Consider the following 12,964-nt stretch of genomic DNA (forward strand, 5'->3'; position numbering starts at 1 on the left):
TATAAATGAACTTTTCTTGACAATGGATGGCTTTTGCTCCACGTTTCCCGAGGCAAACAATCAATTACAATCTGTTTTAATCAAAAAATGTAAAAACAATTCAAAATAAATTCAATAATGGGATTATAAAGGCATTTAAACCGAGTAATAAGGCTTTTCTAGGCATGAGTGACTATAAATGAACTTTTCTTGACAATGGATGGCTTTTGCTCCACGTTTCCCGAGGCAAACAATCAATTACAATATGTTTTAATCAAAAAATGTAAAAACAATTCAAAATAAATTCAATAATGGGATTATAAAGGCATTTAAATCGAGTAATAAGGCTTTTCTAGGCATGAGTGACTATAAATGAACTTTTCTTGACAATGGATGGCTTTTGCTCCACGTTTCCCGAGGCAAACAATCAATTACAATCTGTTTTAATCAAAAAATGTAAAAACAATTCAAAATAAATTCAATAATGGGATTATAAAGGCATTTAAACCGAGTAATAAGGCTTCTGTAGGCATGAGTGACTATAAATGATCTTTTCTTGACAATGGATGGCTTTCGTTCCATGTTTCCCGAGATAAACAATCTATTACAACCTGTTTTAATCAAAAAATGTAAAAAAAAAATCAAAATAAATTCAATAATGGGATTATAAAAGCATTTAAACCGAGTAATAAGGCTTTTCTAGGCATGAGTGACTATAAATGGTCTTTCTTGACAATGGATGGCTTTCGTTCCATGTTTCCCGAGATAAACAATCTATTACAATCTGTTTTAATCAAAAAATGTAAAAAAAATTCAAAATAAATTCAATAATGGGATTGTAAAGGCATTTAAACCGAGTAATAAGGCTTCTCTAGGCATGAGTGACTATAAATGACCTTTTCTTGACAATGGATGGCATTTGCTCCATGTTTCCCAAGGCAAACAATCAATTACAATCTGTTTTAATTAAAAAATGTAAAAACAATTCAAAATAAATTCAATAATGGGATTATAAAGGCATGTAATACGAGTAATAAGGCTTTTCTAGGCATGAGTGACTATAAATGAACTTTTCTTGACAATGGATGGCTTTTGCTCCACGTTTCCCGAGGCAAACAATCAATTACAATCTGTTTTAATCAAAAAATGTAAAAAAAATTCAAAATAAATTCAATAATGGGATTATAAAGGCATTTAAACCGAGTAATAAGGCTTTTCTAGGCATGAGTGACTATAAATGAACTTTTCTTGACAATGGATGGCTTTTGCTCCACGTTTCCCGAGGCAAACAATCAATTACAATATGTTTTAATCAAAAAATGTAAAAACAATTCAAAATAAATTCAATAATGGGATTATAAAGGCATTTAAATCGAGTAATAAGGCTTTTCTAGGCATGAGTGACTATAAATGAACTTTTCTTGACAATGGATGGCTTTTGCTCCACGTTTCCCAAGGTAAACAATTAATTACAATCTGTTTTAATAAAAAAATGTAAAAATAATTCAAAATAAATTCAATAATGGGATTATAAAGGCATTTAAACCGAGTAATAAGGCTTTTCTAGGCATGAGTGACTATAAATGATGTTTTCTTGACAATCGATAGCTTTCGTTCCATGTTTCCCGAGATAAACAATCTATTACAATCTGTTTTAATCAAAAAATGTAAAAAAAATTCAAAATAAATTCAATAATGGGATTATAAAAGCATTTAAACCGAGTAATAAGGCTTTTCTAGGCATGAGTGACTATAAATGAACTTTTCTTGACAATGGATGGCTTTTGCTCCACGTTTCCCGAGGCAAACAATCAATTACAATATGTTTTAATAAAAAAATGTAAAAATAATTCAAAATAAATTCAATAATGGGATTATAAGGGCATTTAAACCGAGTAATAAGGCTTTTCTAGGCATGAGTGACTATAAATGATCTTTTCTTGACAATGGATGGCTTTCGTTCCATGTTTCCCGAGATAAACAATCTATTACAACCTGTTTTAATCAAAAAATGTAAAAAAAATTCAAAATAAATTCAATAATGGGATTGTAAAGGCATTTAAACCGAGTAATAAGGCTTTTCTAGGCATGAGTGACTATAAATGAACTTTTCTTGACAATGGATGGCTTTTGCTCCACGTTTCCCGAGGCAAACAATCAATTACAATATGTTTTAATCAAAAAAATGTAAAAACAATTCAAAATAAATTCAATAATGGGATTATAAAGGCATTTAAATCGAGTAATAAGGCTTTTCTAGGCATGAGTGACTATAAATGAACTTTTCTTGACAATGGATGGCTTTTGCTCCACGTTTCCCAAGGTAAACAATTAATTACAATCTGTTTTAATAAAAAAATGTAAAAATAATTCAAAATAAATTCAATAATGGGATTATAAAGGCATTTAAACCGAGTAATAAGGCTTTTCTAGGCATGAGTGACTATAAATGATGTTTTCTTGACAATCGATAGCTTTCGTTCCATGTTTCCCGAGATAAACAATCTATTACAATCTGTTTTAATCAAAAAATGTAAAAAAAATTCAAAATAAATATTATAATGGGATTATAAAAGCATTTAAACCGAGTAATAAGGCTTTTCTAGGCATGAGTGACTATAAATGAACTTTTCTTGACAATGGATGGCTTTTGCTCCACGTTTCCCGAGGCAAACAATCAATTACAATATGTTTTAATCAAAAAATGTAAAAACAATTCAAAATAAATTCAATAATGGGATTGTAAAGGCATTTAAACCGAGTAATAAGGCTTTTCTAGGCATGAGTGACTATAAATGATCTTTTCTTGACAATGGATGGCTTTCGTTCCATGTTTCCCGAGATAAACAATCTATTACAACCTGTTTTAATCAAAAAATGTAAAAAAAATTCAAAATAAATTCAATAATGGGATTGTAAAGGCATTTAAACCGAGTAATAAGGCTTTTCTAGGCATGAGTGACTATAAATGATGTTTTCTTGACAATCGATAGCTTTCGTTCCATGTTTCCCGAGATAAACAATCTATTACAATCTGTTTTAATCAAAAAATGTAAAAAAAATTCAAAATAAATTCAATAATGGGATTATAAAAGCATTTAAACCGAGTAATAAGGCTTTTCTAGGCATGAGTGACTATAAATGAACTTTTCTTGACAATGGATGGCTTTTGCTCCACGTTTCCCGAGGCAAACAATCAATTACAATATGTTTTAAAAAAAATATGTAAAAATAATTCAAAATAAATTCAATAATGGGATTATAAGGGCATTTAAACCGAGTAATAAGGCTTTTCTAGGCATGAGTGACTATAAATGAACTTTTCTTGACAATGGATGGCTTTTGCTCCACGTTTCCCGAGGCAAACAATCAATTACAATATGTTTTAATCAAAAAATGTAAAAACAATTCAAAATAAATTCAATAATGGGATTATAAAGGCATTTAAATCGAGTAATAAGGCTTTTCTAGGCATGAGTGACTATAAATGAACTTTTCTTGACAATGGATGGCTTTTGCTCCACGTTTCCCGAGGCAAACAATCAATTACAATCTGTTTTAATCAAAAAATGTAAAAAAAATTCAAAATAAATTCAATAATGGGATTATAAAGGCATTTAAACCGAGTAATAAGGCTTTTCTAGGCATGAGTGACTATAAATGATGTTTTCTTGACAATCGATAGCTTTCGTTCCATGTTTCCCGAGATAAACAATCTATTACAATTTGTTTTAATCAAAAAATGTAAAAAAAATTCAAAATAAATTCAATAATGGGATTATAAAAGCATTTAAACCGAGTAATAAGGCTTTTCTAGGCATGAGTGACTATAAATGAACTTTTCTTGACAATGGATGGCTTTTGCTCCACGTTTCCCGAGGCAAACAATCAATTACAATATGTTTTAATAAAAAAATGTAAAAATAATTCAAAATAAATTCAATAATGGGATTATAAGGGCATTTAAACCGAGTAATAGGGCTTTTCTAGGCATGAGTGACTATAAATAATCTTTTCTTGACAATGGATGGCATTCGTTCCATGTTTCCCGAGATAAACAATCTATTACAATCTGTTTTAATCAAAAACTGTAAAAAAAAATCAAAATAAATTCAATAATGGGATTATAAAGGCATTTAAACCGAGTAATAAGGCTTCTCTAGGCATGAGTGACAATAAATGAACTTTTCTTGACAATGGATGGCTTTTGCTCCACGTTTCTCGAGGCAAACAATCAATTACAATATGTTTTAATCAAAAAATGTAAAAACAATTCAAAATAAATTCAATAATGGGATTATAAAGGCATTTAAATCGAGTAATAAGGCTTTTCTAGGCATGAGTGACTATAAATGATCTTTTCTTGACAATGGATGGCTTTCGTTCCATGTTTCCCGAGATAAACAATCTATTACAATCTGTTTTAATCAAAAACTGTAAAAAAAAATCGAAATAAATTCAATAATGGGATTATAAAGGCATTTAAACCGAGTAATAAGGCTTTTCTAGGCATGAGTGACTATAAATGATCTTTTCTTGACAATGGATGGCTTTTGCTCCACGTTTCCCGAGGCAAATGATTAATTACAATATGTTTTAATCAAAAAATGTAAAAACAATTCAAAATAAATTCAATAATGGGATTATAAAGGCATTTAAATCGAGTAATAAGGCTTTTCTAGGCATGAGTGACTATAAATGATCTTTTCTTGACAATGGATGGCTTTCGTTCCATGTTTCCCGAGATAAACAATCTATTACAATCTGTTTTAATCAAAAACTGTAAAAAAAAATCAAAATAAATTCAATAATGGGATTATAAAGGCATTTAAACCGAGTAATAAGGCTTTTCTAGGCATGAGTGACTATAAATGAACTTTTCTTGACAATGGATGGCTTTTGCTCCACGTTTCCCGAGGCAAACAATCAATTACAATATGTTTTAATCAAAAAATGTAAAAACAATTCAAAATAAATTCAATAATGGGATTATAAAGGCATTTAAATCGAGTAATAAGGCTTTTCTAGGCATGAGTGACTATAAATGAACTTTTCTTGACAATGGATGGCTTTTGCACCACGTTTCCCGAGGCAACCAATCAATTACAATCTGTTTTAATCAAAAAATGTAAAAACAATTCAAAATAAATTCAATAATGGGATTATAAAGGCATTTAAACCGAGTTATAAGGCTTTTCTAGGCATGAGTGACTATAAATGAACTTTTCTTGACAATGGATGGCTTTTGCTCCACGTTTCCCAAGGCAAACAATCAAATACAATCTGTTTTAATGAAAAAATGTAAAAACAATTCAAAATAAATTCGATAATGGGATTATAAAAGCATTTAAACCGAGTAATAAGGCTTTTCTAGGCATGAGTGACTATAAATGAACTTTTCTTGACAATGGATGGCTTTCGCTCCATGTTTCCCGAAGCAAACAATCAAATACAATCTGTTTTAATCAAAAAATGTCAAAAAAGTTCAAAATAAATTCAATATGGGATTATAAAGGCATTTAAACCGAGTAATAAGGCTTTTCTAGGCATGAGTGTATATAAATGATGTTTTCTTGACAATGGATGGCTTTCGTTCCATGTTTCCCGAGATAAACAATGTATTAGAATATTTTTTAATCAAAAAATGTAAAAAAAATTCAAATTAAATTCAATAATGGGATTATAAAGGCATTTAAATCGAGTAATAAGGCTTTTCTAGGCATGAGTGACTATAAATGAACTTTTCTTGACAATGGATGGCTTTTGCTCCACGTTTCCCGAGGCAAACAATCTATTACAATATGTTTTAATAAAAAAATGTAAAAATAATTCAAAATAAATTCAATAATGGGATTATAAGGGCATTTAAACCGAGTAATAAGGCTTTTCTCGGCATGAGTGACTATAAATGATCTTTTCTTGACAATGGATGGCCTTCGTTCCATGTTTCCCCAGATAAACAATCTATTACAACCTGTTTTAATCAAAAAATGTAAAAAAAATTCAAAATAAATTCAATAATGGGATTGTAAAGGCATTTAAACCGAGTAATAAGGCTTTTCTAGGCATGAGTGACTATAAATGAACTTTTCTTGACAATGGATGGATTTTGCTCCACGTTTCCCGAGGCAAACAATCAATTACAATATGTTTTAATCAAAAAATGTAAAAACAATTCAAAATAAATTCAATAATGCGATTATAAAGGCATTTAGATTGAGTAATAAGGCTTTTCTAGGCATGAGTGACTATAAATGAACTTTTCTTGACAATGGATGGCTTTTGCTCCACGTTTCCCGAGGCAAACAATCAATTACAATCTGTTTTAATCAAAATATGTAAAAACAATTCAAAATAAATTCAATAATGGGATTATAAAGGCATTTAAACCGAGTAATAAGGCTTCTGTAGGCATGAGTGACTATAAATGATCTTTTCTTGACAATGGATGGCTTTCGTTCCATGTTTCCCGAGATAAACAATCTATTACAACCTGTTTTAATCAAAAAATGTAAAAAAAAATCAAAATAAATTCAATAATGGGATTATAAAAGCATTTAAACCGAGTAATAAGGCTTTTCTAGGCATGAGTGACTATAAATGGTCTTTCTTGACAATGGATGGCTTTCGTTCCATGTTTCCCGTGATAAACAATCTATTACAATCTGTTTTAATCAAAAAATGTAAAAAAAATTCAAAATAAATTCAATAATGGGATTGTAAAGGCATTTAAACCGAGTAATAAGGCTTCTCTAGGCATGAGTGACTATAAATGACCTTTTCTTGACAATGGATGGCATTTGCTCCATGTTTCCCAAGGCAAACAATCAATTACAATCTGTTTTAATTAAAAAATGTAAAAACAATTCAAAATAAATTCAATAATGGGATTATAAAGGCATGTAATACGAGTAATAAGGCTTTTCTAGGCATGAGTGACTATAAATGAACTTTTCTTGACAATGGATGGCTTTTGCTCCACGTTTCCCGAGGCAAACAATCAATTACAATCTGTTTTAATCAAAAAATGTAAAAACAATTCAAAATAAATTCAATAATGGGATTATAAAGGCATTTAAACCGAGTAATAAGGCTTTTCTAGGCATGAGTGACTATAAATGAACTTTTCTTGACAATGGATGGCTTTTGCTCCACGTTTCCCGAGGCAAACAATCAATTACAATATGTTTTAATCAAAAAATGTAAAAACAATTCAAAATAAATTCAATAATGGGATTATAAAGGCATTTAAATCGAGTAATAAGGCTTTTCTAGGCATGAGTGACTATAAATGAACTTTTCTTGACAATGGATGGCTTTTGCTCCACGTTTCCCGAGGCAAACAATCAATTACAATCTGTTTTAATCAAAAAATGTAAAAACAATTCAAAATAAATTCAATAATGGGATTATAAAGGCATTTAAACCGAGTAATAAGGCTTCTGTAGGCATGAGTGACTATAAATGATCTTTTCTTGACAATGGATGGCTTTCGTTCCATGTTTCCCGAGATAAACAATCTATTACAACCTGTTTTAATCAAAAAATGTAAAAAAAAAATCAAAATAAATTCAATAATGGGATTATAAAAGCATTTAAACCGAGTAATAAGGCTTTTCTAGGCATGAGTGACTATAAATGGTCTTTCTTGACAATGGATGGCTTTCGTTCCATGTTTCCCGAGATAAACAATCTATTACAATCTGTTTTAATCAAAAAATGTAAAAAAAATTCAAAATAAATTCAATAATGGGATTGTAAAGGCATTTAAACCGAGTAATAAGGCTTCTCTAGGCATGAGTGACTATAAATGACCTTTTCTTGACAATGGATGGCATTTGCTCCATGTTTCCCAAGGCAAACAATCAATTACAATCTGTTTTAATTAAAAAATGTAAAAACAATTCAAAATAAATTCAATAATGGGATTATAAAGGCATGTAATACGAGTAATAAGGCTTTTCTAGGCATGAGTGACTATAAATGAACTTTTCTTGACAATGGATGGCTTTTGCTCCACGTTTCCCGAGGCAAACAATCAATTACAATCTGTTTTAATCAAAAAATGTAAAAAAAATTCAAAATAAATTCAATAATGGGATTATAAAGGCATTTAAACCGAGTAATAAGGCTTTTCTAGGCATGAGTGACTATAAATGAACTTTTCTTGACAATGGATGGCTTTTGCTCCACGTTTCCCGAGGCAAACAATCAATTACAATATGTTTTAATCAAAAAATGTAAAAACAATTCAAAATAAATTCAATAATGGGATTATAAAGGCATTTAAATCGAGTAATAAGGCTTTTCTAGGCATGAGTGACTATAAATGAACTTTTCTTGACAATGGATGGCTTTTGCTCCACGTTTCCCAAGGTAAACAATTAATTACAATCTGTTTTAATAAAAAAATGTAAAAATAATTCAAAATAAATTCAATAATGGGATTATAAAGGCATTTAAACCGAGTAATAAGGCTTTTCTAGGCATGAGTGACTATAAATGATGTTTTCTTGACAATTGATAGCTTTCGTTCCATGTTTCCCGAGATAAACAATCTATTACAATCTGTTTTAATCAAAAAATGTAAAAAAAATTCAAAATAAATTCAATAATGGGATTATAAAAGCATTTAAACCGAGTAATAAGGCTTTTCTAGGCATGAGTGACTATAAATGAACTTTTCTTGACAATGGATGGCTTTTGCTCCACGTTTCCCGAGGCAAACAATCAATTACAATATGTTTTAATAAAAAAATGTAAAAACAATTCAAAATAAATTCAATAATGGGATTATAAGGGCATTTAAACCGAGTAATAAGGCTTTTCTAGGCATGAGTGACTATAAATGATCTTTTCTTGACAATGGATGGCTTTCGTTCCATGTTTCCCGAGATAAACAATCTATTACAACCTGTTTTAATCAAAAAATGTAAAAAAAATTCAAAATAAATTCAATAATGGGATTGTAAAGGCATTTAAACCGAGTAATAAGGCTTTTCTAGGCATGAGTGACTATAAATGAACTTTTCTTGACAATGGATGGCTTTTGCTCCACGTTTCCCGAGGCAAACAATCAATTACAATATGTTTTAATCAAAAAATGTAAAAACAATTCAAAATAAATTCAATAATGGGATTATAAAGGCATTTAAATCGAGTAATAAGGCTTTTCTAGGCATGAGTGACTATAAATGAACTTTTCTTGACAATGGATGGCTTTTGCTCCACGTTTCCCAAGGTAAACAATTAATTACAATCTGTTTTAATAAAAAAATGTAAAAATAATTCAAAATAAATTCAATAATGGGATTATAAAGGCATTTAAACCGAGTAATAAGGCTTTTCTAGGCATGAGTGACTATAAATGATGTTTTCTTGACAATCGATAGCTTTCGTTCCATGTTTCCCGAGATAAACAATCTATTACAATCTGTTTTAATCAAAAAATGTAAAAAAAATTCAAAATAAATTCAATAATGGGATTATAAAAGCATTTAAACCGAGTAATAAGGCTTTTCTAGGCATGAGTGACTATAAATGAACTTTTCTTGACAATGGATGGCTTTTGCTCCACGTTTCCCGAGGCAAACAATCAATTACAATATGTTTTAATCAAAAAATGTAAAAACAATTCAAAATAAATTCAATAATGGGATTGTAAAGGCATTTAAACCGAGTAATAAGGCTTTTCTAGGCATGAGTGACTATAAATGATCTTTTCTTGACAATGGATGGCTTTCGTTCCATGTTTCCCGAGATAAACAATCTATTACAACCTGTTTTAATCAAAAAATGTAAAAAAAATTCAAAATAAATTCAATAATGGGATTGTAAAGGCATTTAAACCGAGTAATAAGGCTTTTCTAGGCATGAGTGACTATAAATGATGTTTTCTTGACAATCGATAGCTTTCGTTCCATGTTTCCCGAGATAAACAATCTATTACAATCTGTTTTAATCAAAAAATGTAAAATAAATTCAAAATAAATTCAATAATGGGATTATAAAAGCATTTAAACCGAGTAATAAGGCTTTTCTAGGCATGAGTGACTATAAATGAACTTTTCTTGACAATGGATGGCTTTTGCTCCACGTTTCCCGAGGCAAACAATCAATTACAATATGTTTTAAAAAAAATATGTAAAAATAATTCAAAATAAATTCAATAATGGGATTATAAGGGCATTTAAACCGAGTAATAAGGCTTTTCTAGGCATGAGTGACTATAAATGAACTTTTCTTGACAATGGATGGCTTTTGCTCCACGTTTCCCGAGGCAAACAATCAATTACAATATGTTTTAATCAAAAAATGTAAAAACAATTCAAAATAAATTCAATAATGGGATTATAAAGGCATTTAAATCGAGTAATAAGGCTTTTCTAGGCATGAGTGACTATAAATGAACTTTTCTTGACAATGGATGGCTTTTGCTCCACGTTTCCCAAGGTAAACAATTAATTACAATCTGTTTTAATAAAAAAATGTAAAAATAATTCAAAATAAATTCAATAATGGGATTATAAAGGCATTTAAACCGAGTAATAAGGCTTTTCTAGGCATGAGTGACTATAAATGATCTTTTCTTGACAATGGATGGCTTTCGTTCCATGTTTCCCGAGATAAACAATCTATTACAACCTGTTTTAATCAAAAAATGTAAAAAAAAAATCAAAATAAATTCAATAATGGGATTATAAAAGCATTTAAACCGAGTAATAAGGCTTTTCTAGGCATGAGTGACTATAAATGGTCTTTCTTGACAATGGATGGCTTTCGTTCCATGTTTCCCGAGATAAACAATCTATTACAATCTGTTTTAATCAAAAAATGTAAAAAAAATTCAAAATAAATTCAATAATGGGATTGTAAAGGCATTTAAACCGAGTAATAAGGCTTCTCTAGGCATGAGTGACTATAAATGACCTTTTCTTGACAATGGATGGCATTTGCTCCATGTTTCCCAAGGCAAACAATCAATTACAATCTGTTTTAATTAAAAAATGTAAAAACAATTCAAAATAAATTCAATAATGGGATTATAAAGGCATGTAATACGAGTAATAAGGCTTTTCTAGGCATGAGTGACTATAAATGAACTTTTCTTGACAATGGATGGCTTTTGCTCCACGTTTCCCGAGGCAAACAATCAATTACAATCTGTTTTAATCAAAAAATGTAAAAAAAATTCAAAATAAATTCAATAATGGGATTGTAAAGGCATTTAAACCGAGTAATAAGGCTTTTCTAGGCATGAGTGACTATAAATGAACTTTTCTTGACAATGGATGGCTTTTGCTCCACGTTTCCCGAGGCAAACAATCAATTACAATATGTTTTAATCAAAAAATGTAAAAACAATTCAAAATAAATTCAATAATGGGATTATAAAGGCATTTAAATCGAGTAATAAGGCTTTTCTAGGCATGAGTGACTATAAATGAACTTTTCTTGACAATGGATGGCTTTTGCTCCACGTTTCCCAAGGTAAACAATTAATTACAATCTGTTTTAATAAAAAAATGTAAAAATAATTCAAAATAAATTCAATAATGGGATTATAAAGGCATTTAAACCGAGTAATAAGGCTTTTCTAGGCATGAGTGACTATAAATGATGTTTTCTTGACAATCGATAGCTTTCGTTCCATGTTTCCCGAGATAAACAATCTATTACAATCTGTTTTAATCAAAAAATGTAAAAAAAATTCAAAATAAATTCAATAATGGGATTATAAAAGAATTTAAACCGAGTAATAAGGCTTTTCTAGGCATGAGTGACTATAAATGAACTTTTCTTGACAATGGATGGCTTTTGCTCCACGTTTCCCGAGGCAAACAATCAATTACAATATGTTTTAATAAAAAAATGTAAAAATAATTCAAAATAAATTCAATAATGGGATTATAAGGGCATTTAAACCGAGTAATAAGGCTTTTCTAGGCATGAGTGACTATAAATGATCTTTTCTTGACAATGGATGGCTTTCGTTCCATGTTTCCCAAGATAAACAATCTATTACAACCTGTTTTAATCAAAAAATGTAAAAAAAATTCAAAATAAATTCAATAATGGGATTGTAAAGGCATTTAAACCGAGTAATAAGGCTTTTCTAGGCATGAGTGACTATAAATGAACTTTTCTTGACAATGGATGGCTTTTGCTCCACGTTTCCCGAGGCAAACAATCAATTACAATATGTTTTAATCAAAAAATGTTAAAACAATTCAAAATAAATTCAATAATGGGATTATAAAGGCATTTAAATCGAGTAATAAGGCTTTTCTAGGCATGAGTGACTATAAATGAACTTTTCTTGACAATGGATGGCTTTTGCTCCACGTTTCCCAAGGTAAACAATTAATTACAATCTGTTTTAATAAAAAAATGTAAAAATAATTCAAAATAAATTCAATAATGGGATTATAAAGGCATTTAAACCGAGTAATAAGGCTTTTCTAGGCATGAGTGACTATAAATGATGTTTTCTTGACAATCGATAGCTTTCGTTCCATGTTTCCCGAGATAAACAATCTATTACAATCTGTTTTAATCAAAAAATGTAAAAAAAATTCAAAATAAATTCAATAATGGGATTATAAAAGCATTTAAACCGAGTAATAAGGCTTTTCTAGGCATGAGTGACTATAAATGAACTTTTCTTGACAATGGATGGCTTTTGCTCCACGTTTCCCGAGGCAAACAATCAATTACAATATGTTTTAATCAAAAAATGTAAAAACAATTCAAAATAAATTCAATAATGGGATTGTAAAGGCATTTAAACCGAGTAATAAGGCTTTTCTAGGCATGAGTGACTATAAATGATCTTTTCTTGACAATGGATGGCTTTCGTTCCATGTTTCCCGAGATAAACAATCTATTACAACCTGTTTTAATCAAAAAATGTAAAAAAAATTCAAAATAAATTCAATAATGGGATTGTAAAGGCCTTTAAACCGAGTAATAAGGCTTTTCTAGG

Source organism: Theobroma cacao, chromosome 3 (genome assembly GCF_053813885.1).
Source record: "Theobroma cacao isolate CCN51 chromosome 3, ASM5381388v1, whole genome shotgun sequence".
NCBI classification, from domain to species: Eukaryota; Viridiplantae; Streptophyta; class Magnoliopsida; order Malvales; family Malvaceae; genus Theobroma; species Theobroma cacao.